The sequence below is a fragment of the Oryza glaberrima genome, chromosome 7 (assembly GCF_000147395.1).
Source record: "Oryza glaberrima chromosome 7, OglaRS2, whole genome shotgun sequence".
Lineage (NCBI taxonomy): Eukaryota > Viridiplantae > Streptophyta > Magnoliopsida > Poales > Poaceae > Oryza > Oryza glaberrima.
The window spans coordinates 9192716-9219698 of record NC_068332.1 but is presented as its reverse complement, the minus strand read 5'-3'; the positions used below and the strand labels follow the sequence as shown (position 1 = coordinate 9219698).

At 45.7% G+C, this 26983-nt stretch overlaps 1 pseudogene; it reads right to left on the bottom strand.

Annotated features, from left to right (window-relative positions):
- Window positions 1–319: 319 nt before the first annotated feature.
- LOC127780160 (uncharacterized) lies at window positions 320–2002 on the bottom strand (annotated as a pseudogene).
- Window positions 2003–26983: the final 24981 nt, after the last annotated feature.

Here is a 26983-nt window from a genome sequence, read left to right as displayed (position 1 = left end):
CCTCTCTCTCTCGCCCCCATTCTTCTCGGCGTGATAGCTGCAGCGCCGGGATGATGATGGGCGCGGCGGGGCTCTCCTCACACCCCGACCCTTTCCACACTGACGCTGGTGGTATAGTGGTTGGATATGCGGCTTCCTCATTGGAAGTCGTCGATGGGCCGCGGCGGCGGGAGGGGGTTGAGGTGGGAGGACAGATTGCCAAGGTTGCCTATGGAGCTGGTGTCAAGGGCGTCGCTGGCCAAGACCGAGTTAGCAGTCGACACACAGGAGCTTGGCGCTGTGGACTAGGCGTCGGCTATTCGTCTTCGATGTGAGGACGTCAGGAGGAGGGGGCGGCGCAAGCGGTGTGCCCGCGCGTGGAGGCGGGCCTCAAGGGCCTCGGGTGCGGCGTGGAGGCGAGCGGCCAAAGTCGGGGCGACACTCCGTGTGGTGGGCCCATGGGAGGGCTGCCTTGTGCGTTCCAATCCACGGTGGCGGTGGTGCTCAGCAGCGGCCCGAACATCTGCTGCCGCACCTGTGCCGCCATGGAGCGCATCTGCACCCGGCCATTTGGTACTCGACAGGAGCGCATCGGGGAGGGCTCCCTCGGCATCTACAGCGTCGCCGCCCATCCTCCCGACTGCCGCCACTCCAGCTCCCGTCTTCCCCACTACCGCTACCACAACCGTCGCTCTGGCAATCGCACACCCGCCGCCACTACCGTTCCATTGCACATCCTCTCTCGCGCGAACATCTCCTCTGCCTTGGCCCTCCCAGGGCTAGTCTCTGTCTTGGCCCTCATGATGGTGTTGAGTATCCGCAGCGCTGTGGCATCATCGTTGCTGTTGAAGGCGTCGTCGGTGAGCTCCCATGGCGCGCTGATTTCAAACATGTGCGGCCACATGCGCACGACACGCAACGCAAGCGCCTTGGCAAAGTAGGCGACGACGCGGGGCATTGGCGTGGGCCCGCCAGCGAAGCCATCTCGGCGCACACAGTGAGCCTCACCCTCCTCGCCTTGGCCTCCTCGCCGCCCTCCTCGTCGGTGCTGAAAAATGTGTTTATTTTCGCATGCGGCCTTGTTACGATGCCCGCAGTGAAAATCGATTTTTACATGCGGGCGTCTTAAAGAGCCATATGCGAAAGGAATAAGTTCAACTGACGTCCCTCAACTTTACATCGAGTCAGTCTAAGGTCCCCAGTGTGCAGTACCAGAAATCTCTACCTCTCAAGTATCACAAACCGTGGAAAAAGGATCCCAAGGCACTATTGACCCAATTTTCCCTGATTTTGCTGACATGGTATACGGTGGGACCCACATCTCAGCAGCATCCTGTCTTCTGCACATTTCTTTTTCTTTCTCTTTTTTCTTCTTCTCTTTTCTTTCTTCTCATCTCTTCTCCTCTTCTCTTCTCTTCTCTTCTTCCCCGAGCTTGATAGGTCGGCAAGCAGGGCGGTGGCGGGCGCGCAGCGGCGGCATGTGCTCTGGCGTTGGTGCACATGTGGTTGAACACCTCGACGGAGACGGAGACGGAGACGAGCCGGTGCACGAGTGCCACACGACGTCGCCTTGGGCGCCACGTCCTCGATGGCCTTGAGGAACTCCTATGCCCGTGCCAGCGTCAGCACCTCCTTCACTGTGGCCTCCATTGTGCGCCAGAACAGCTTGTCGGCCCACCGCACCACGCGCCCCATCTTGCACATCTCCTCCCCCCGTCGTCTCGCGGGCATGGAGTCGGCGTGCAGTGGCGGCGGAGAGCGTGTGGCGGGCGTGCGTGGGGACGGTGGGGAAGAGCGCCGGGAGGACGGTGAGGAAGATATAGGATGGGCGGAGGTTGAAACCGAGCTAGGAGAGCGTGGCCACGGCGAGCGGTGGGTCGTCAGTGCGAGGCAGAGGATGTCACGGGGATGGATAGATGAGCCGATGGCGAGGCAGGAGTAGCGCGCAAACGGAGGGCGAGGTCGGTGGTGGCAATGTTATCATTGTTGTGGGATCAAAGGAGAGGAGGCGGCGGTGTGCCATCGCATCCACTAGATTGAGGTGCGCTTGTCATGACTCTCCCATCGGCGACGGTGGATGAGGGAGTTCACGCTGCTCTGGCGGGAGAGTTCCAACTACTTCATCCCCTCCACCTCCGCCCTGCCTTCTTAATGTCCTCGAATGCCTGGGGCCGCAGGAACTCCGCCCGCCGCCCCTTCCTGCTCCGCCTGCCACCGCCGCCGCGCTTGCTCGATGCTGCCCCGCCAGCCTCTCGGGCTCGGGGAAGAAGAAAAGAGGAGAAGAGAGAAAAGAGAAGAAGAAAAAAAGAAAAGGAAAAGAGGAGAAGAGATGATGCGACATTAGCGAAACCGGGAAGAAAATGGCCACTAGATAATTGAACTATTGCCACCAAATTATTACAACAAAAAATAATTCATACAATATATTGTACTATTGTAATTATAATTTTTCTGTGGTAAAGAACTTTATTTTATTGCAATGATTTACAATTATTGTTTTATTTAGGACTTTTGTTGTAATAGAAAATGAGATATATAAAAAAAACATTAATGTTGCAAAAAAAATGCTATATAGCCACAATTTTATTTTTTTTGGCATTTTACATAGTACATGTGTAGACGGGGGATACTTGTAGACCGAATATAGAGGGTATTGGGGTCTGTTGGTACGAGGATCGACGTAGTACGACATCAAGCAAACAAACGACATGAAGCAAACAAAAGATAAGGATTATACTGGTTCAGGCCCCTTGGTAGGTAATAGCCCTAATCCAGTTGGTATGAGATTATATGATGGAAACCACATATTACAAAGGGAATAGCAGAACTCGATGATACCGACGAGACCGTAGTCGAGTTGGTCCGACTAGATCTCCCGACGACTTGGCTCCTGCATGCTCCGGCTCCGTAGGCTGTGGTGGGTGTGTTGGCGGTGATATTCGATGCCTTAGGTCCTGCCGCCGGTTGGAACTTTACGCCTTCCATGGGGACGTTCGCGCGGTTACGGACCCCAACGTCGAACCGTTGGTTGTAAAGCCCGGCAAAACCAAACCTAACGTCGAAGTGATGCTCCTGACACCCCACGCCTCGATGTGTATAGTGGTCTGTGTGATCACTATTCCCTCGACCTTCACAGCACGTCGCACAGTTAGCTCTCGAGCTCTGTGTGATCCTACCCGCTCCATCGCCACTCATGGTTGTTGGAGTAACACTTCCACCCCACAAAACCTGCACCCACCTCCTATTCTTCTAGCCGACATGCTGTCTATCGACACCGGCTAGAAATGATACCAAATTTAGTCGTTATACTGTCCAACTCTAGCGACGACTAGCAAACACCTAAAACCCTAGCCGATATTTATCCTACCTTGATATCGGCCTAAACAACCAAACCCTAGCTAACACCTTGCTAGTTAAAACCCAACCGTCATCCAAATACCCCATCTACCAATATCGCCTATCCACTATACTCAGCCACCTCTCTCCTAGAACCTATACACAGCCTAGCCAATATGCTTCCCTACTCCGCAATCAGCTTAAATATAACCAAACCCTAGGTATTATACTACCCGGACCTACCACCAGCCAATACTAGCCATATTCCAACTGAACCAGTTCAATTATCCAATATACATCCTATCCTTTCAGCAACCAAGCATTCACATAAAATATAAGTAACCTTAGTTGCCTGATCCCCTCTCCACCTTAGCCTCCAACCCCTTTAGAACCCTATACCCCTTTAACGGAGATATTTATACCCCAAGCCTAGCCCTTCTTGCTCTTTATCACTTTCTTGCTATTTCATGATTTTTATTGAATTTGGTTCTTCGTCTTTCTTAGTAGAGTCTATTTTATTTTGGATGGCAACCTGTGGTATTTCGAGGATCGGATAATCAGGTTGCCTATCTGGGATTTGTTTGCGTTGGAGCAAGACAAGTTATTATTCCTCCCCTTTGAGCATAATGATCCTATATTCTTATATCTCTATTCTATGCATTAGTCATACATGATTTCAAATGCATAACTTGAACATATAGCAAATCAGATATATGCTAGATTTTGCTTAGCCATGCCTAGTTAGATTGCAGAAAATATAATGAACTTAGATTGGAACAGTACGGTAGAAATGGTTGATTTCCGGGTGGCTAGTACTGTTCCAACCGACATAAGACTGCCAAGTACATGTGAAGAACATACGAGTACGACCGCAATTCTCGTATGGGCATAGACCTAGCTAATTAAGTTATCTAGCAAAGGTGGTACCTCTGTATAGTGGTTCTTCTTGAGTCCTCGCGCAGGAGGCAAATTTATGCCGCGAAGGGCAATATTGTGATATTTACCGAGGCGCAGGTAAATATTTATTTGAGATAAATCATGATCATGAATTGTTTGTGAACCCTGATTGCGATGACATGGTGTCATACAATCAGTTCTCTCTAAAGATCTCGGGAACGCCAGAACTCCTCTCGCTGCTGATAACGTTACGTTCAGAGCGCATGGGGACTAGAGTTCATGGAACAGGTACCACTGATGTTAGTAACCGAAAAGCTTTGCCATGACAAGGCTAATGTGTTTGGCACGACATGGATTGCGGGTAAAGCGTACATCTACTGCAGTATGAATATTCCTAAAACTATTCGAATAGCCGTGCTCGCGGTTATCGGGCATTGGGACTCACTATGGCATCTTGGATAGAAACCTAATTCGAAATTTTATTAAATACTGCTGCATTTAAAACATTACAGGTTTTCTACTTCTACATTCTCTGCTTTCTGCAAGTAAACCTACCTTTACACAGATATTATCAATTCATACATTCATTGTTGATTAAATATAATAGCTTGCTGAGTACGTTGTACTCACCCTTGCTTCAACCCCCTTTTTCAGAGTCCATTTGGAGTTTGTGCCGAAGCTGGGAGTTCAATCATATAAGTTAGTTTTATTTCAACCTAATTCTCAAGTCTAGATTAGATAGATGGTTTAAGTCTATAGCAAAACAGCAGAGTTAGGCCATTCCAAAGCTTCTGCTGTACTAGTTAGCCACAATCTTGTAAATACCCTATTACTTTATGTAATAATATCTCCTTCAAAGCTATGTCTAAACATATGCAAAGACGATCCAGATTATTGAATTTGTATCAATCTACTGATCCAGGACTTGATACAGTTTTAATATGTCGGTTACCGAATCATTAGTTTCGGGATCCGACACGTCGGCCGCCGGCGCACCTCCTCTCTCACCAGTCGCCGCCGCGCTTGTCGTCCGCGCCGGCCGCCGAGCTCGCCTCCTCTCTCATCGCCTGCCCTGGCCACTATCGAGCTCACGTTGTCACTGATGTCGGTGGTGAGAGGGGTGAAGTGACCCACCCTATCGCTCGCCCCGCCAGCCTGAGCGCTCGGGCTAATGCGTCCGACCAAATCTGCCGGATCCCCCATCTGGCATCTGGGGGGAATATTCCCCTCCGGACCGCCCTATCCGACCTATGCTTAGCAACCAAACACCCACAAAAAATAGGTCGCCATGTCCTATCCACCTAAAACCCTACATCCAAACACACCATTATTCAATCCCTTTGTGTGTTTATGAACTGCTATGTGACATATCGTATATAATTATGTTTTATTTTATTTTTTTTGAAACAAAGATAGAAGCTCTACTTCATTTCATGGATAAAGAAGAGATCAATACATATCACTACTAGAGAAGTGATCTTTGCCCGGATCGCAAAATCACATTAGTCCCGGTTCGAATAGGAACCAAGACTAAAAATCATTTTGAGTCTTGGTTAAAAAGCCCAAGGATACTTTTTTATACCAACCGGGACTAAATGATTTTTAATCCCGGTTCAAAAAGTTATCAGGCCCTACTATCTTTAGTGGACTAAAGATTAACATTTAGTCTTGGTTGTTTATTCCAACCGGGACCAAAGATTGAAAAAAAATACAACCGCACGCCTCCACTTTTTATCTCCTTGGCAACCGTGCTCCTCCTCGTGTTATCCTTATCCTCCCGCCCTTTGCCCTCCCTCCCTCCACTCCTCTCCCTCCGTCCCCTTTCCAGTGGAGAGGAGGGTGGCGGTGGGTGGACGGGCGGAGGGGACGATGGCGGCAGGCAGCGGGCGGCGGGCAGGTGGGTGGAGGGGAGGGCGGTGGCAACCGGTGGGCGGCCGGGCGGAGGGGAGGGGGGCGTTGACCTGGAGGGATCGTCGGTGGTGCTGACAAGCAGGCTAACCACCAGACGTCACGCCAGAGCCAGCGCCGGAGACGATGACGTGCGGGTCTGTCTTGTTTTTGTGATGTCGTTGTAAATGTGTGGTGCCGTTGTAGATTTTTTAAATATGTTTTTGTGAATTTATGGATGGTTGATTTTGTTGTTGAGTATGTTCATTCGATCTGTGATGTCAATTTGATATGGGGATTTGGGATTTCAATTTAATTTTCGGGATGCATGTCGGGAGCAACTCAAACTCAATATACAAGTAGGAAAAAACAATGAAAAAAAGACCTTTAGTCTTGGTCTGTGACTCGGGACTAAAGGGGTTGCAAACACTAAAAATGAGTTCCCCGGCAGTGTACTGACCCAAGAAATGGTTCCACTGAAAACACCATCCTACAATAACCTCAAGATCATTCCCAAAAGCTACACTAAACATATGAAAACATAAAATTATGTTGTCATACCATTGAGAATTTTTTTAATAATTGTAGGATAGCTGCAAAAAATAAATATTACAGTAGCACTCATTTTTTAAATTAAAAAAATCAGTTTCACCTAACAATAAATTCACTCGTATAAGTTAGGCACAGTTCTAGATATGAGATCAATATAAGATGGACGAAGGTTTTATACTTCCAGCTCACAAGGGCATGTGTGTGGGTATCGACATTCCTTTGCACCAGTGTTATGGATAACGGCTGATACGGCCGTATATACGGACGTTATTACGGTGACGCTAATATCTCCGTCACGTTTTGATGAAACGGTGGTTGTTGATCGTTCCAGAATGCATAATTGCCGTCATTAGCGACTAAACGACCGTTTCTGACTAATCAGCCGACTAACCAGGCGTAATTACGATTCTTCCGAGTAATCGATATGTTACTTGGGATTAATTTAGTGTTGTTGATACCGTATGGCATGCTTTTAATATTTCCTTTATGCATTGCGAATCAAACCTATCAGTATTTGGTGTACCATTATGAATGCTCAGACCTACACTTTATGTTATGCTTGTTTTATTTGAAAATAGTATGTATATATTCAATATATGTACTTATACGCAATTATCTGTCAAAAAACAAGCTATTTATCAACTATGTACACATATTTACACAAAACGTTAAATTTCCGCCAAATTCCGATTAATCATCCGTATTCCGATTAATCGTTTGACGGTACCCTCTCCGTCCGACATCCGTATTCTGTCATCCACAACACTGCTTTGCACAAGTTGGGTATGGCCTGCTATGGCCTGGGAAGCATCGGGAATCGAAGAAGCAGTAAGATAGCTGAGGGAAGCCACTGTAACCTGTACGTGGCGCCGTGACGGCCATCCTCCACCACGCTGGTAGCATGTGCTAGCGCTCAGGGCCGTCCCCAGGAACTTGGTACATAGGGGTGAAATAATGACAATAAGGCCTATAGTTTAAAAAATCATGTTTAATACAAATAAAACATATTTTTACTCAACTATATACATGCAATATGTGCTATAATGTACAATATTTTGAAATATATCATACACTAGTAATAATGAAAGAGTGAAGAGTCCCCAAAAAAAAAAAGAAAGAGTGAAGAGAGTAGTGCTGACCTCATGTTCTACTTAGAAAAATCATTGTCCGTTTAGTACTATTTCTTGAAATAAAATCATCAATTATATGTTCATAATTAATCTTGTTCAAGATATCAATTTCAAGTGCTATTGTTGCACGTAGCAAGCTATATCGCCACCTCTAAGGTCACTGCGCGTGGAAGTGGGATCAATGTCTCGGTCTCGGCAGTCGGCGCAGCATGGAAGGATCGTCGCACAACAGCAGCAAGACCAAATTATGCGATCACACAACCCAGCAACACCACACCTTGGCTTGGCCTTGGTGGTCGATCTATCTATTGGGCTTGCATTGTTATAGCTGAGTACTTAGAAGTAGGCCTTCATGTTTATATGGGGCAAAAAAAACTGAGGCCTGTTCTGAGCTAATATCTTGCATCCTTGGCGGTGTACACTGCAGTATAATTTTGGATGTTTACATATATAGCTTTCAATATATTAGCTTATAATTTTGGTTGATGATCGATGACGTTGCCGTATGATTCAGCGAGCAGATCGATCACGCCGTCGCCTCCGGCTTGCCGATGGGCTGCGCTGTGGACACCATTGCCACTGGATCGTGTAGTCGGCTCCGGCTTGCAAATGGGACTGCATCGTAGATGCAGAAACGCCGACAGATCACACCGTGAATGTACGCCGAATTGCCGCCGCGGACGCCGAGTCGCCGATCGATCTCACGGTCACCGCCAAATTCGTCCGTAAATCGCGGTCTCGCCCTGGGATCGATCTGTGGTTTGATTTGGCACCACCGTCTACGAACGAGAGTTTTTAAAAGTGGTTTTCACGGTTGTTCGGATCACTATATCCACGAAAATCAAAACGGGTCCGGTAGTTAGACCCAGTACCAGGTTTGATCGGGACTAGGCCGCTGATGTACGGTGGATGAGAGCAGGAGTACGTACACCTAGGTGTATATAATCATTTTCATATATATATATATATATATATATATATATATATATATATATATATTTTGGAGCGTATCCTATGTACACAGGCCCTCGCGTGTACACACCGTATACACCAACTAAAAATTATCACAAAAAATTCTAGGAAAATTCATACATGTACTTTCAATAGTATTACATCTACGTGCAAAGTCGCATCTTCAAATTCATTCTACATAGAGAATAACAAAAAAGATAAAATTCTGATAAAATTACAACCTTAAAACTGTCAGATTTTTTGTTTTTTTTTGTTATGGCTAAAATATAATGAATTTAACGTTAAGATTTTAACCCTAGGTGTAATACAATTGAAAGTATGTGTATGATTTTTTCTAGATTTTTTGGTGATATTTTTTAGTTGGTGTGCACCTATGTACATGTGAGGGCCTGTGTGCATAGAATATGTTGCCTATATATATATATATATAGATAGATAGATAGATAGATAGACACACAGAGTTAAATTTCTTGTGGTTTGTATATACATATTTACAATGCTATTCGGAATACAGTAAAGGACATCAACAAGTTACTCTTGGTGGCCAAGACCGACAAGTCTAAACTTACTTGGCGGTGGGCTGCCAATAAATTTATTCTTAGTAGTTGAGACAAGTACGAGCCACCACGGAAAGACAGAGTTTTTGACAGCAACAATTTACTCTTGGCGGCCTAGATAACCTACAGTTGGCGGCAACGACTATCAATAATACATAAGTTTTCTTGGCAGTTTCACGGTAGCCAAGTAAAATATTCTTGTCGGTCATAAACCGACAATACTAATTTTCCTGGTGTTTTGGAAAGTTGACAATCTTCTTAATTTGCTTGGCTATCGGACCACCAAGAAGACATTTCCTTACGGTTAGCTACCAAGAAATATGAATATCCCTGGCTCTCTAGATTTGGCTGTATTTACTTGGCAGTTGACCGATAGAATAATTAGCCTTGGCGGGTTTTAGCCTATTCTTAGCGGTTTTCGACTGCCAAGGACATTCCGTTTTATAGGGTACTGCCAACATAATAAGTTCTTGACCTGCGTATCGAATTTTATCTAATGGAAAATATAATCATGACACTTGACTCATATTTGTGTGCTACGGACAATTTTACTTCATAGATTTATATAACTGATCGACATCTCTGATCATTGGATGACTTGGTTTGGTACCGGTTTGGAAATGGCTTATATATATGCCAGATGTTTAAAGTGGAGTTTACAAATAGGCCCTTGCATACCACTACAGTACCTTTAGTATGTGTAGTTGCAAGAGGGCACCATGGGAAAAAGGGAGTATAATTGTGTAGAGACCAGATATATTTGACAGAATATGTCTTAGGGTTAAAATCCAACGTACAACGCATTACTTTGTAGCTATTGTTATTGTTTGTTGTACCTATGCTGGAAAAAAAATATGGATGATTAACTCAAAAGCCCGGTTTAGGAGCGAATTTCAGATTGAGTTATTTGAGGGCTAAGTTCCCTGTTCAATAGACTAAGTTCCTAATATAAAATAGCTATATATATCCGGTTGGATGTAGAGGCCGGGTAAAAAATACCCTTCTCTAAAAAAACTCAAAAGCCCGGCCGTAGCAAGTGCCAGTATACCCTTAGGTAGCTTCTTGTTTACAAATTTATGTGCGGTAAAAACTGCATACCCGCATACATGTCATCTAGTACCAATCCAATCTATCATGTGCATGCACATTACTGACTGTACTGACAACTCCTGATTTACTAGTGAACCAGCAAGGGTAGCCACTATATGTCATTATGGGAGGAGAACCATCTTCCATGTAGTTTTCAAAACTGAAATTCATTACAGAATGAGAAACTAATGATAATCCCAATATGGGCAGAAGATAATTTATTTAGCTAGAAAAAGTAAACCATATGAACCAACGACCCAACCTTTTGTCATATTATATTAGAACACTGCGTGTTTTTTATACTAGGGACAATTACATCTATACCTCCACTTTCAACTCCAATTGCTATTTTGCCCTTGTTTTTTAGGGTTTGCAATTTTACCCCCGTTTTTTGAAAATGAACCGGAGTTCTACCCCTGGATTGGATGGCTAGTTTCACGGTGTTAATTTAAGGGTGAAAGGGCATTTATACCCTTGGATTGTTGTTGTATTTTTGCCCCTATTTTTTTCATCTTGATTTTTTGCGTAAGATTTCTTCCATCAATGCGCTGAGGACGAACGCCGCCGGCACCGACGGGATGCCGGAACCACCCTGGCCATTGCTTGCTCGCTGGAGACCTGCCGTCTCCCTTGCTTCGGCGCGGGGAGGACGAACGACACCACCGCAGACGGGATGCTGGAGCCACCCTGGCCGTTTCTTGCTTGCTGGAGACCCATCGCCGCTGGCGTCTGTGCCTCGACGTGCCGGGGCGCGGCGGCGGCGGCCGCCGTGACGGTTGGCCGGAGAGCCGCCACCTCGCCTCGAGTGCCTGCCTCGACTCACCGGAGCGCTGTTGCCGCCGCCGCGACGGTTGGCCGGAGAGCCGCCACACCTAGCCGAATGCCTGCCTCAACTCACCAGAGCACTGCTAGCTGCCGCCATCGCCAACGCGACGCTGGAGCTGTCTTCATCCCTGCTTGCTTGCCGCACGCTCTCACCGCTACCTATTGCTGCTGCCTAGGGATTTTGGATTTTTGGGGAATCAAATGGAGATGGGAAAACACAGGGATGGAATGGTAAAACTACTAATTCAGTGATCATTTTTTTATTTTAATTTGTGTTTCTTTAACTCAATAGCATGGGACCCACCTAACAGCCGTTCAAAACAAGGGTAAACGTCTGCTTCGTTTTAAAAAACGGGGGTAAAATTGTAAACCCTAAAAAATAAGGGCAAAATAGCAATTAGGGTTATAAGTAGGGGCATGGATGCAATTGCCCCATATATATATGCGTGGTGATCTCTGCATTTGCATGTCACATGACATTGCATCTCTCTGCATGCCTACATAAATGCCTACATAAATGTACTTAGGCTTTTATGAATATTCACAAACCATAGGGATATTTCATACGAATTTAATTTGACTACAAGCTCTCTTTCTATCCTCAAAAATATTTTTCTTCAGATTTGTTTTGAAGTTAATTTGGAGTTTCATAAAGTACACTGAACATTTTCAACTGCTCTTTTTGTTGCTTTCTCAATTATGTCTGCCTCAAAGTCTGGTTTGTAATGTTTTTTTACTTCAGGCAAACCATCTTATATATCCCAATAAGTTCTATCGAATGTCCAGGATATATGCCACAGAAATCTCACTAACATGTGGAACCACATCCTACTATTCTGGCTCCTAATGGTACTGCTGAGCCGATTTCCTATTGATGTTTTTGGTCATAACGGAAGTAATGCATATGGCAAAGGTTATTGATGAAACTTAGTAGCATAGTTTTTGTTTTACACTAATCCTACTTTTTTAGTTTGTACTAGATTGCAATGAAAGCTAAAAGTATCGGATCCATCCTAAAATGCAGATCACATGCTCACTTACTGGTTAATAGTAAAGACACACACAGAGTTGTAATTATGTAAACGAATAGTAAAGGAGAGTTATATAAGTAGCTAGTGAGACCATGCTACTTGATATCCACAAAGCTAATAAGCATAAAGGCTCCCTTGAAGCAGCTCACGTGATGAATATGATACGACGCAAGAACTAAACCTTCATACCACTGTTCATTGGATATGTGTGCATTGGAGGCATCAGTAACACAAGATTTGCAATGGAATAAGTCTAGCAATGTACTCTAGAGCCACTGTGTAGTGTGATGAAACTAGTAGGTGTTGTTCACATCTCTAGCTCTCGAAGGGACGTGACAACTGGCAGTCATACTGTCAGGCCTTTGAAAGATGTTTGAAGTGAGTATACTGAACACTACCGCTCTTCAATATTCATGCGTTTCATCAGTGTTTCTTAAAGATTTATACTCGAGGATCGGGAATTCGGTCTCTACAATTATTAATTGGGCAATGCTTCTTCCGTTTTGGCATGTTGTAGTTTGGATTTCTCAGTTCCAATTGCCAAGATTATTCATTTGTTGCATGCGTATTTGATAATTCCGTTGCTTGTGTTAAACTATTCCAAACACTCTACTTACGGTCGAGGTACTGCATTGCAGTGCCATTGTCAATGTCATACAACAAACTCCGAACCGCATGATACTCTAATTAGCTGTTTTTTGCGCTATTTTTCCCGAGAGTAGGTTCGCGTGGGTATATGGTTGGTGTAACTGGAAGGACCATGCACAGTACTATAAAATATCAAATAGGTGTCGGCACTATATGTGCCGGAAGTGCTAAAACCGGCACTTATAAGCCTTTTTCCCACCTCCGCGGGTTGAAATTGCAAAAGATTGACACATTTAAGTAATTATAGGTGTCGATTCTAATAAAAAACAACACCTATTGTATTATGTGTCATTGTTTTTTTAAAAAACTAAACCTTCAATATTAAAAACCAGCACCTATAATAAATTATAGGTGCCGGTTTTTTTTAGAAAGGCACCTACGAATTGAGCCGAGCCGGTGGGCCCCACCACAACGCGTCGAGGAGATAAGGTCCGCTCGCTTGTTCGAACTCTGTCGTCTCCTCTCAATCTCTCTCGCTCTATCCGCTCTCTCTCCCCTCTCTATCTCGCTTGCAGCAGTTGGAGGAGCGGAGCAGCGTGCGGCGGGAGGAGAGGCGGCCGCCGGAGGCACCCTCCCTCTGCCAGATCCGGCAAGAGGAAGGGCGGCGGCGGTGGCACCGGCCCGGCAGGGGCGGGAGGGGCGGCGACATGGAGGCAGGAGGGGAGGCAGTAGCAGCGTGCGGCGGCAGGAGGGGAGGTGGCAGGCGGCGGCGCCTCCCTTCCGTCATATCCGGCGACTACCCTCCACGGTGGCCCAACAGTGAGTCTTCAATTTCTTTCTGTCATTTGTGTGGGGATGAATCGATGTTAAATTTATGTGATGGTTCTGTGATTTGTGTGGGGATGAATAGATGTTGAATTCTTTCTGTGATTTATGTGGGGATGAATCAATGTTGAATTTATGTGATGGTTCTGTGATTTGTGTGGGGATGAACCGATGTTGAATTTTTGTGATGTTGAGATGTTGATATTGATGAATTGATGAATGGTTGTATGTGGGATAGTGTCACGCCCAGAAATTCCCGAATAGAATTCCAAGCAGAATATGCATTAAAATCCCCGTCCAGGGCCGGCCGGGGTAGACAAACGACAAAGTTGACATACAGATTCACGTCTTACAAACATTATAAAAGTCTTACATAAATGCAGCGAAAAATTAAAAGATAACTGGAGCTAAGCCTTGACTTGGACTGCAGCGGGGACACCACTCCACAGGCATCCTCGACGGCACGGACGAAGCCTACTCCTTGGAGAAGCCACCATCTGACGCATACAAACTCTGGGGTTTGGTGAAAATACAGCAAGACTGAGTACTACCCACTGTACTCAGCAAGTCATACCGGAATAGGGGTATGATGCAGGGAATTATCAAGGGATAGCTATAGTGGTTCATTTGCATAAAGTGAGCATTTATAAACAGTAGTTAAAAGTAGTAAAACCATTGTAATAATTAATCAATATTAATCATCCACTGTCCAACGCTATACCACGTTGCAACAGGCCCAACCATCCACCTATACTATTCAATTCCATTAGACTAGACTAGTGTGAAACTAATCACGGTGAATCTGGTTGACCGCCCATAACCGCGGGCACGGCTATTCGAATAGTTTTACTCTAATCAGAGGTGTACAACTGTACCCACAAGACACAGCCCTACGACACGTTTCCGTGTGCCGACATGCCACCACGACATATCGGATAGAGGCCGTGACAGGACCCTTCGCATAACCCCCTCTAACCAAGCACACCACACCTCAGGTTTCACCCCCACTCCTCGCAAGGTAGCGGGCAGTCCCCTCTCGTGTCTAGGTGAATCTGGAAGCCGCATAGGCCGTCGCAGGGCCTATCCAAACTCCATTACGCCCACCCTTGCCTGGATGCGTCGGCTAGAGGAAAGCTACACTACAAACCCAGCGGTTGCCCACGCTGGCTTGTGGTAAGTACGAGGAATTCGTCCAGGGTTTCCCGCGAACCGGTCCTTAAGTGCCATGGGCGTGACTAGCAAAACCATGCACCCACAGCCCACCATTTAACATATTTTAAAGAAGCGACACCAGGACGGTGGCTCTAATCCAACATCAACACTAGAACCTGAAGTCTATACATTAATATAATTTTCCCTATTGTGTGCTAGTTGAACTAAGCATGGCTAAGCAATCCCTAGTCCAATATCTAGTCATGTTATATCCCAAGCTAACAAACGAACATGGTACAAAATAGCATGGCTATAACAGTAGGTAAACATCCCATGGTAATATTGTAAAACAATGCAGTATTTGAAGGAAAACAATGGAGCATTTGCAACATAGGATCAACATGATCAAGTGACAAGCATGACTTGCCTTGCTCTGCTACTGGAGGAACCTCGGCGACTATTTCAAAGTACACCGGATCGTTGGGAGAGCCAGAATCAAGCGACATACAAAGCAAACAATGCAAACAGGCTATAAGACTACTGAAACATAGAACAAAACCATTTTTAATGGATTCTATGCATTTTTCTTGATTTTCTGAGACTTGAATGGGCTTAAACGGAGCTCGGATGAATTAGATATGAATTTTAGAAGATTCACTTTGTTTTTACTATAAACAGAAAAATCCTTAATTGATTTATTGCGCAATAATTAAATTCCCGGGGAGAGAGAGGGCGGCGCCGACTTGTGGGCCCCAAATGCCAGTGATTTGGGAGGGGCGGTCCACGGTGGACCGGGTCCACGGACCGGGAGGAGCGGCGCACCACGTGGTGCACACGTGGCGCCGACGCGGCGCACACGTGGCAGCCGAACCGACGGCCCCGATCTACCCTCGGGTAGATCGGACGGCGGCGGGGAGCGCTTGGCCGGCGCGCACGGGCGGCTCAAGCCGGCCCGGTGGCCATGGCGCACGGCGGCGCTACCGCGGGGCGGCGGCGGCGGCGGACGGCGGCGCAAGGCGGCGAACGGCGGGACGAACCGGCGACGGAGGGCGGCGGCGGCGCGGCGGCGGAGGGCGGCGGCGGCGCGGCGACACGGGCGACGATAGCAGCGGCTAAGCGGCTAGGCGGTGGCGCGGCGGCTAAGTAGCGCGGGAGAGAGGGAGAAAGGGGAGGAGGGGCCTCACCGACGACGATCGACGACGGTGAGCGACGCAGGGCGATGGCGACGGTGAGACGAGCTCCGGAACCACCTAACGAACAAGAGAAGAGGGGTTAGAGGGAGAGAGGAAAATGCGAGAGAGCGAGGGCGCCGGCCGAAGACGGCGGCCATGGCGGAGCTCACCGGCACGCGGCGCGGACGGGGTTCTGGCGGCGGATTGCTACGGAGGAGGGGTGGACAGGACAGCCCACACGACGGCGAACGCGACGACGTCGACGGCGCGGCTCGGCACAGCGACTAGCGGCGGCTAGCGGCGACCGGAGCGGCGGTGGCGGCGGCGGAGAGGAGGGCGACGACGCTAGGGCTATAGAGAGCACGGGAGGACTCGGCGAGATGGGGAAAAAGAGAGACGGGATGGCGGTGGTGCTTAAATAGGGGAGGAGGGGTCCGGACGTGGCCGGGAGAGGCGGAAATCGCCGGCCGACGTGGGCGACGTGGGAGAGGAGAGAGAGGCGGGATTTGAAAATCGAATCCCGGCCATCATGAGCGCGGGCGCGGGCGAGGGAGAGGGGGAATGGGTGCGGGGGACGCGGGCGCGAGGGCGACGTGGGTGACGTGGCCCGGGAGACACGGGAGTGGGGCGCGGCGGCGGCGGCTGGAGGTTGGGGGAGGACCCGACAGGTGGGCCCCACCTGTCGGTGACCCCGGGAGAGAGGAGGCAGGCGAGGTTGGGGGAGCGAGGATGTCGTTGTGAATTCACAGCATTTGAGCGAAACTTATTTCGAAGGTACAAAGCCTCGTAATCAATTTATATATTTGCTCTTCCAGCTTGTCATACATTGAATTCCAATAGCAGCACAGTCCATTGATGCTCATAAAAGCATACGTATGCATTAGTATGCAGAGATATATATGGAATGTTTGCGAGGCTTAATTGTTGCTTCAAACCAGTAGGCTGTGTTCATGCATACTTTGTTTATCAGCCTACAATGTTTGGTTAGGCTTAGGATACGTTGGGAATCTGATTTACACAAACGCCTCAAAAATCTCTGATAGGAACTCGCTAGAATTTTGAGAGGAAGAGATAGAACTTTAGGAAGAAGAAGAAAGTACAGGACTCAAGCATGGGAGGAGATAGTTCAGACACTTCCGTTTCTCATTTCTGGTATTCGATATCAAATCGATAGTTCAGTTCTTACATTTATAGGCTAGACTCAAACCAGCTCACACAGCCCAATTCGTCCCAACATATTTCACATCTGGAATCCTAAGGCGAGTGGTAAGCCTAGGCGGCCCATCGGCGCCAACATCTCCCTGTAGCGCGCCATCACCTTGTCGCTGATGCTGGTCAGGGTTCCGGACAATTTCTTGCGAGCAGCCATATATAATTGGGTGAGGTAGTCTTACAGAAAAAATTGGGTGAGGTCATCACCACCCAGCTTGATGCGGCTGCGCTAAGGCAAGCCAGCAGCTAGCAATGGTATATATCTCAGCAAGACAATGGGCTTCATCTTCTGAGGCGCACAGATTTTTCATGGTGGTTGCAAGGATCAGGCGTGTCCGAGCCTCAGATACGTGCACGGAAACAGATCCCCAGCCCACATGTCAGTGGCACAACTACAAACTGCACAAAGTCAGGGGATCCTCATTCTACGTGCACATATGTGCAAAATGCAGTATATCTCTGGCTCACCTTACCGGCCGTTGGATCAAACATCAACTGCAAGACTGACATGGCAGAACAATACCCTTTAAAGACTGAGTTCTTTACCCAACTTTTCCAACTCATCTCCCTCATTTTCCGTACGTAAATAATATGAGAAAAGTTGACAAGGTGAATTACATTTTCAGACTATATGTGCAATTTTCCAAAGTATAATAATGTTCAGCTGTGTTTAGTATTTACCCTTAGACTCTAAGAACTAACATATTGCCCTAGCGTTAGAACAGAATTTTAATTAAAGAACATTATCATTAACCCGTTATTACCGTCATTTTCTTCATATATTATGTCTTTGACCCCACACTGTCTTTTTTCTACCCACAAAACGTAGAGAATTGGTGGGAATATAGTTGTTACGTGGATCCTATAGTCCCACGTACCATTTTTCTTTTAAGAAAATAGTAAAAAGTTGGTGGGGTAGTGATATAAGCACCATTACTACCTTACTTAAAGCAATATATATGAAGGGCAAGAAAACTGAGATTATTGGATTATTTTAATTAGGTGCTGATAAATTTTTCATACGAAGTTTTCTCCAAACATTTTTCAAGATGACATATTTAGATCGACTTGACACTAACAAATCCTAAAAACGATCTCTCCAAATATTTTTCATGGGGAGATAAATATATACTTCATTTACTTGACACAAACAAGATCTGAAATGAGCGCACAGACATGTCAGCATTATCTCATAGCGAGTAATGGCTGTAGTAATGTGATAATGTCATTGTAGGAAAGAACTGAACACACTTTGTTCCAAATGAAAGAGTCGATCAATAATCTTAAAGGAAAAAAAAATGAAGTACTACTTCTTTTTTCCAAAACACATTACAGACAGAATAACTTATAAACACGTGCGTGCACTGATCCCTAATAACGTACAAACACTTACTCTACCTATATGAACACGAACGAAAATCACCACATGAACATTACCGTTGATGGATATGCTGCTTACAGAAAAAATTGTGTAAGGGGTCAGTGGTGTGGTTAAGGCGGGGGCAAAACATTATTACAGATTCGACTTCTCTTACATACTGCTTAATTTTTTTGAATCTTCATATGTACTCCCTCCGTACTTAATGTATGACGCCGTTGACTTTTCGACCAACGTTTGACTATTCGTTTTATTTAAAATTTTTGTGCAAATATCAAAATATTTATGTCATGCTTAAAGAATATTTGATGACGAATTAAACTACAATAAAATAAATAATAATTACATATTTTTTTAAATAAGACGAATAGTCAAACGTTGAACAAAAAGTCAATGGCGTCATATATTTAAATATGGAGGTAGTAAATAATATCAATGAAACTAGCATTTGGTTAAATAAGATATTAGTTAGCTGATTTAGTTCCATTCCCAGGATAGGCCATTTCTATATTTAACTAGATGAAACTCCGCGTGTTGCTACGGGAGTTTAGTATAAAAATAGTAGAAATAACGCGTAATATAGTTAGACAACGTAACACGGTACAGAAAAACATGTTGATAGAATTTATATTTTTGATCAACCATTGGAAAAGGCTATAAACCATTAAGCTGATATCGTTTATAACAATTTAAATAGTATATAGATTGATAATCCAATAGTAAAAGTAAGGTCATGTGGCTTCATGAGAGAAAAAAATAAGAGAAGGATAGAAACAATTAAGGTGATGTGGTTTAATGGGAGAAGATAGAAAACATTAAGCAAGTGGGGATGAAGTACACAAGATATCGTAGAAAATGATGAAAAGATATATGTTTTAAAGAAAATGGTGAAAATATATATGTTGAAATATTATATAAATTATGTGCTATGATGATTTAATATGCTTGTATTTTAAAGCGTTGGAATATAAGTAAACAAAGAAGATATAGCATGTTTGCACATGAGGATTAACATATAACAAATGCTAACGGATGATGATGTAACATCTTTATATGTTAAGCTTTAGGATCTAGTGGCCTCCCTCCCTCTATCCCAAAATAACTTAACCTAGGAGAGGATGTGATCCAGGTTAAGTTTTTTTTGGGTCACATCACATCCCTTGCTAGGTTTAGTTTTTTTTTTTGGATGGAGGGAGTAGGTTGTAACTTTTATAGATAGTGTATATATATATCGGTGACACTTATTGGTGACAATAATTATTATGAATGCCATGCATGTGTCTTTATAAATGCCATTCGTGGTGCTAGTTTGATTCTCTCAGTTGAAGCATAGTATACGGGGCTATTTCTTTTTGGTTATGCTCACCTCCTCTGCTCAGCGTTATAACGCATCATATGTCAATAACTCGATATATGTGGTTAATTGGCCTAGGAGGCATGAGGAAGATGGAGGATGTTGGGGCTGTTGCCCAAATTAGCAAAAGATACTAGTAATGCAGATGAAACTAGATGTCCATTTGGTCCTCGACCATGGCGTGCTCCGAGCTCCATGGACCAAGTCGGCGGCCAAGCTGCCTTCTTTCAGCACGGAGCTCCAGGAGAAAGTAAGGCGGTGGTCCCTGGTCCTCCAGCAAACAGTCTCCCTGAAATTGAAGCAGTGTGGAGAGGCTGCTTCAACCCCCGCTGCACAGACATCCAGAATATCAGGAGTGTGTTCTCGAAAGTAATATTGTGCTGGCGTGTACTAATCTTGAGTATTCTTGTGTTCAGCATCGATCGATAGCGCCGTCATCCAGCGGCAGCAGCCACTCCGACAGAATCCCTGACAGCTGATAAGTGCCGGTTTAAGTGGAACCGGTACCTATTTCATTTGGGGCGTTTTATACTGTCTCCTACTGCTATGTACATGTAATAGTTTAGTAGGATTAATCTGAGCATTGATTTTTATGGGTATTATTAGGCCTTCTCTTAATTTTGGTGGAAGGGTATTTCCGTAATTTTATGGGTTCATGGGCTAGCCTACAAGGGCCAACCAAGATGACTTCCTTCACGACGCCTATATATGTTGTCCACCTGACCTCCTCCACGACATTAGGAGTCTTGGGACTGAGGACATATTTTTTATTTTATTTTTTCAAGCTTATAGGTGCCGAGGTTTATGCGGATGGGTAAGGATGTTCCCAAATTGATACTGGTTGACATGGGGTTTCCCAACCAACACCAATAGGAGGTTCTATAGTAGTAAGCGGTGGCTTAATTGTGCCGTCAACTGTAGCGCTTGCATTTTTTGGTTGGAGAAAACTCCATTTAATTAGCCCTTGGATCATCCGATCCGGTGTCCCATGAGGTTGCCTATGACCTAGAGCTGCAGGACCTGTGAAAGCATCCGCCTCCTCTACCAAAGCCAGCCCAGGAGCAACTACATAAAATACTATAGCTATAGTATTAACTAAAGAAAGCATATCCAAAAATCAAAGGCCGATCAATCGGCTAGGTTGCTATCTACTCATTCCCATAGTAGCCATGTTGTTAGGGCATCCACAATATTATACCAAATCAGGTAGTAAGCATTAATCTTGAGTATTCTTCAGTTCTTTATTATACCAAATCGAGCAAGAGCACACGTGAACACACAACAACTTCAAGAACACACATGAACACACAAGAACTTCAATAGCAAAGAACAAGCCGACCGGCCTCATGAACACAAAGTACAGAACACATCAAGAACATCGCATCACAGGCACATCGCATCGCACATGGTAGAGAACACATCAACTCAGATCTAAAAGAAGCAGGCACATCGCGTCTTAGGATGTTAACGAGGAGGAGGGCGCCGCTGTCTCACCACCACCGCCATCGTCGTTACCCGAGGATGTGCCGCCGCCTCGCTGCCGTTGCCTCGCTCCACCTCTAACCGAGGATGGCGCCGCCGCCTCCCCTCCCGCCGAATCTGGTGGAGGGGAGGGCGTGCCACCGGGCCGCCGCCGCCAACACCGGGCCGCCGCCACCTCCGCCGAGCCGCTGAGAGAGAGAGAGAGAGAGGTGGGGAGGGCGTTGACGCCAGCGCTCACGGGTGGGGAGGGCAGTGGCGATGGTGCTCGTTGGTGGGTTGCGAGAGAGGCGGGTGGGGAGAGGGAGAGAGAGACTTGCCTTGCTGTGGATAAGCACGACGCGGTCCACCTATAAACAATAGGGAGAGAGTTAGAAAAGCTCGATTTTTTCTAGTGTACACCTATAAACACTTAAAGTGTCGGTTTTTTTGTGTTTTCAGTTCGTGGAGGTGGAAAAATGCCTATTTAAGAGAATGACATTCCTACTTATTTCTATCCTAAATAACTATTGCAATTCTAAATTCTAGTATATTTTTTAACCGGCTTTGTACATATATTTTGACTCGAATTCCAACAATCTGAAACCGACATGTTGCATCAATGGAGATACGGACAAACACGGTAATGAACGATTTCAGAAAATTGCTCAGATTTTTTTTAAAAAATAAAATAACTAGTTGGATTACTTGTATGAAACAATGGTAACTGTGAGCTGCGGCCATGCGAAGGCTACTATATACTGTAAAGGCTACTATATTGGTCTTGCCCACAGCGATATTAGATTGAAATGGGTGAGATCAGCTAGAGACTGGGAGCACTGTGCATATGGGATAGATTCATATATACAAATCCAACATGGATAGCTAGCATTACTCTTCTGCGGATCGTCAGCGGTTGCTATATATGTACACGAGCTGAAAACTAGCCAGATCGATCATCGTAGCCACTAGACGGGACGGATTGTCTGTGTGCTGCAGATCAGCTTTCTTTCTATAGATAGCCCAAGTGCGCCCAACAAATCTTGCACTGTGAATATATATGTGGCCAGATGTGAGCAACGTTTTTGACACACTGCACAATAGATTCCTGACGTACCTCAAGCCCAATGATAAGATGTGTAAATAACTAGTTAAAAATATATACGCATATACAAGCCTGTGGAACCTGAAAGAACAATGTATGTTTTAAGTGCTAGATTTGTGGTATTCCTATTTAGTGGTTCCATGCCATTTATCTCTCTACCCATAGGCCATGTATGCTTTTGTATACATGAAAAATGCAATAGTACTATGGTCGAATTCAAGAGTTCTAGCTACCAAGTAGCAACTAATTAGTATCAGCCGAACTAAAAAAAATAAATTTTCGAGTATCAAAACACCCCCAATCTTATAAGGCAAACTGCTCTGCCTAAGGAGGCAAGCCAATACTAACCCCTCCGAGGACAACGCACAAGGCATAAAACCGAAGGCAGAGAGGAAATACGAAGCAGATTTCTTTATTTTACAACATGTCCTATTACATGATTCAAAACAGTTCATCACATCTTACACAAATTTTGTGTCTAAGCATAGCCATAATGGCATTCCCTGGTGGCTGGTACCACTCGGATCTAAGCCAAAATGGAAAGTCTAACACAGGCCATAGCCATGGCCTAGGCCAAAAGGTTGGGGAACCGGACCCACACAGGAAGAACAGAGTGTAACACCCTGAAAATTCGACCGACAAAAATCTAAACTCTAAAAATGCGGATTTTCAAAAAACTTTTTAAATTAATTGCATCATGCCGATCTTATTCGCCTATTTTATTTGGATTTGATCTCGAAGTTTATTAATCGTGAGTAAAGAATAGTTAATTAGGAATAAACCTTAAAAAAAACAAATTGGTAAAATAAATATAAATAAAGATTAGGTGTGGATAGGAATAAATAAAATATTATCGCGACCATATTTGGATCAATTAAATTTAAATACGATGGAATAAGAATTAACCCTAATTAAAAATTCAAATAAATTATATAAAAATAAAATATGAGTAATATTAATCTAGGGTGGATTCATTAGTTAAAATAACACAAATATTGATTAAACTTCCTATATGCAAAAATTAGGAATTGTGGAATCAAATTTATATGGTAAATACACTAAAATCGGGATAAATAGGAAAAGTCACTATTCATTGCCCCCTAGGTGTTCGATCGCGTCCCTAGCCCTAACCCCTCCCCTGCCGCTCGCGCTGCTCGCCCGCGCGCTACTCGCTCGCCGTGCCGCCGCCTCGCGCCTTGAGCCGCCGCACGCCGTCGCCATCGTCGCCTGCCGCCGCGCGCCGTCACCATCACCGCATATCGCCGTCGCCATCCCATCGCCGTTGCCGCGCCGTCGCCGTCGCGTCCCGCCTCGCGCCGCGCGTGCGTCCCATCGCCGCCTCGCACCGCACGCCACCCCTGCCGCGCCGTCCCGTCGCCTCGCGCCGCGCGCCCGCCGCCCCGCGCCCCGCGCCGCTGCCACATGCCGTGCTGCCTCGCGCCCCGAGCCGCCCGCCCGTTCCATCGCCGCTCGCCCGTTGTCTCGCCCCGTCGCCGTCGCGCCGCGCTGCCGTCGTGTCGCCGCCCGTCGCGTCCCGCCCCGAGCCGCGCGCCGCCGCTGTCGCCGCCGCCGTCGACGTCCCGTCGCCGCGTGTTCCGTCGCCGCCTCGCGCCCCGCGCCGCCGCGCCGCCGTCGCGTCGCCCCTTCCCTTCTCTTTCTTTCCCCTCCTCTCCCCTATAAAACTCCACCCTCTCCCCATTTTTCCCACTCCATCTCCCCCTTCCTCTCCCTTTTCCCCTTCTCCACACGCCGCCGTTGTCGTGCCGCCGCGCCGCCACCTTCGTGCCGCCGCGCCGTCGCCCCGGAGCAGCCGCGCCGTGCGTCGCCGCCTTGCGCCGCCGTCGCCGACGCGCCGCCCTCGCGCCGCCGCACCGTCGCCTTCGTGCCGCCGCGCCGTGTGCCGTCGTCGCGCCGCTGTCGCCGCTACCGCCGTCGGTAAGCCGCCGCCTCCTCCCCTTGCTCGGTCGCCGTCGCCGCCCCGGGTAGCAGGGAGTCGAGAGAGAGAGAGGGGCAGGGAGGAGCCGGGAGGAGGAAGAAGAAAAGAAAAGAAGGAAGAGAAAAAGAAAAGAAAAGAAAAGGAAAAGAAAAAGGGGGAAAAGAGAAGGAAATAAGTAGGAAAAATTAGGAGAAATTTAGGACACTTAAAAATATTAGAATTTAAGTATAGGATTAACGAAAATATAGTATTTGCAAAATAATGCTATAATCATAGATGTATTTAAAAACTAAACAATTAGGTGAATTATATAGATTATTGTAGATTGTTTTTAATGATCTCTACAAATGATCAATTCACGGTAGTAATTTAGATATAATTAATTAGATGAATTCTTATAGGCTATTATAAATTATATTTGGGTAATCTCTATAAGAAATCGATTCACGATAGAAATTCGGATTTAATCACTAGGAATTTTAGACGTATATTATATTTAATCATTTAGTCATAGACTAAATTAAATCGTATAATATTATAAGATAATTTTAGGATTCCGTCCGATGTTTAGCTCGCAATAGAAATTTCTAACCAAGTATATGAATATAATGCTCGGTTAGATTAAATTAAAAACTTATGACAACAAAATATTTATACCCGCAAAATAGTTTAGGATATAAAAATCGAAATTGGGTTTGCCCTAGTCCGCGAATAGTAAAGTTAATATAAAAGAATCGACTTTCGCGTTCGACTTCCATTTGGATTTATTTGGGATTTTTATTTGAATTCTAACCGAATTCAAATCAATTTTCGCACGTAACTATAGAGCCCGAGGGAGCTGCGGATCCAAGTGAAGGCCAAGACCCGCAAGACTTTGAGCAAGGCAAGTCATCACTATTCTTTGAACATGTTGATCCCAATTGCGAAATTATTTTGTTTACAAATAAAATTGCATGCAATGATGAACATCCTACTTGTGATTATGCCATGCCTTGATTATTGTTTACCCCTTATTCCTTCGTAGCCATGTTTACGTATGAGTCCCTAGTCAATTATGACAATTGCTTAGAAATGCTATTCTAGAATTATGCATACTCATATTTATCAAATGCTATATGCTTGGGCAATTACCTTTGGGAAGGTAATTGAGATGCGGCATGTGGAGACATGAGCGCCACATTGCCATGATATTGATAACATGATTTGTGAAAGGAAAAAAAAATAAAACTAAACAACTATTTTCGACTGGGGCGGACGGAGGATTTGGGTGGTATCTGGAAAAGGCTAGTACCGTCCCCGGTCAATTAAGGACCGAGCCATGAAGTTAAGCATGAAACGACCCCCGTACAACCGTACTTCTCGAATGGGTATAGACCTAGCGGATTAGATAGCCAAGCGGAGGCAGTATCCCTGCATAGATGGTTCACCCCTGAGTGAGGCAGGTGCGCTACGATGGGACAGCCGTTGAGGTAGGGCCGAGAGGCGTGCCCTACATCGGTGTCGCCATTGGTAGGACTGCCAAGAGTGTGTGAGAGAGAGAACTTAATTTGAACTATAATTTAATATGTGTGTGAGACTTCTCTTTCCCGGGAGCGCCAGAACTCCTCTCACTGCTAGAAACATGGACACCTAGAGTGCATGAGGATTTAAGTTCATGGAGCGGGTACTGCCAATGCGAGGTTATCGAAAAGCTTTGCCGTGACGCGTCTCATGTGTTGGGACGAGGCTCATGTGTTGGGCAGTTGCGGAGTGCGGGTAAAGTGTACATCCACTGCAGTGTGAGTAAACCAAATCTATTCGAATAGCCGTGCTCGCGGTTATTGAGCACCGGGACATGTATTACACTTGGCTAGACTCTAAATTCTTAACTTGTGTGGGATGGGATATTGCATGATGATTTTTATGCTGATGGAGCCACTTCCTGAGAGGTGGGAATGTGGACGTCCTCAGAAAACCATAACGACTCGATGGCGGGAAGCTATCCTTGGGATCACAATGGATGGTGGACAGAACCGTCATTGTTTAATATGAACACTGGTACTAAAATTTGATTAGTCTGTGCTAGGTCTTAGGCTTGCGAAAAGAATTACAAAACTGGCTTTGCGCAAAGGAACCATAGCTATCCTTTGAATACCCCTATCATGTGCATTTCTTGCTGTGGTGGCTTGCTGAGTACGGTTGGTACTCACCCTTGCAAATATAAAATTAATCAGAAGCGGGAGATGAAGCTTCGGAGGATCCCTATGCCTACTACCAGGAGGGAGAAGAAGACGATGGCGCTCAGTAGGTCTTAGTTACGGTCGTTGCCTGTGGCAATGGCATGCCGCTGCCTGAATTCCGCTGCCTCATCTATTTCTGCTTTTGGATGTATTCCGGACCGCTCGGTTCGATGATTTAAGAGAATGCCTGCGGGCTTATGATGTAATAATTAGCACTAGACTCTCGTGTATGTGCTTTTGGTATTTCAGCTATGAACTCGTGTGTACCAGACTACTTGATCCAGGGAAATGGTACTGTTTACACGAATGATTCCTGTTATAGAAACGGG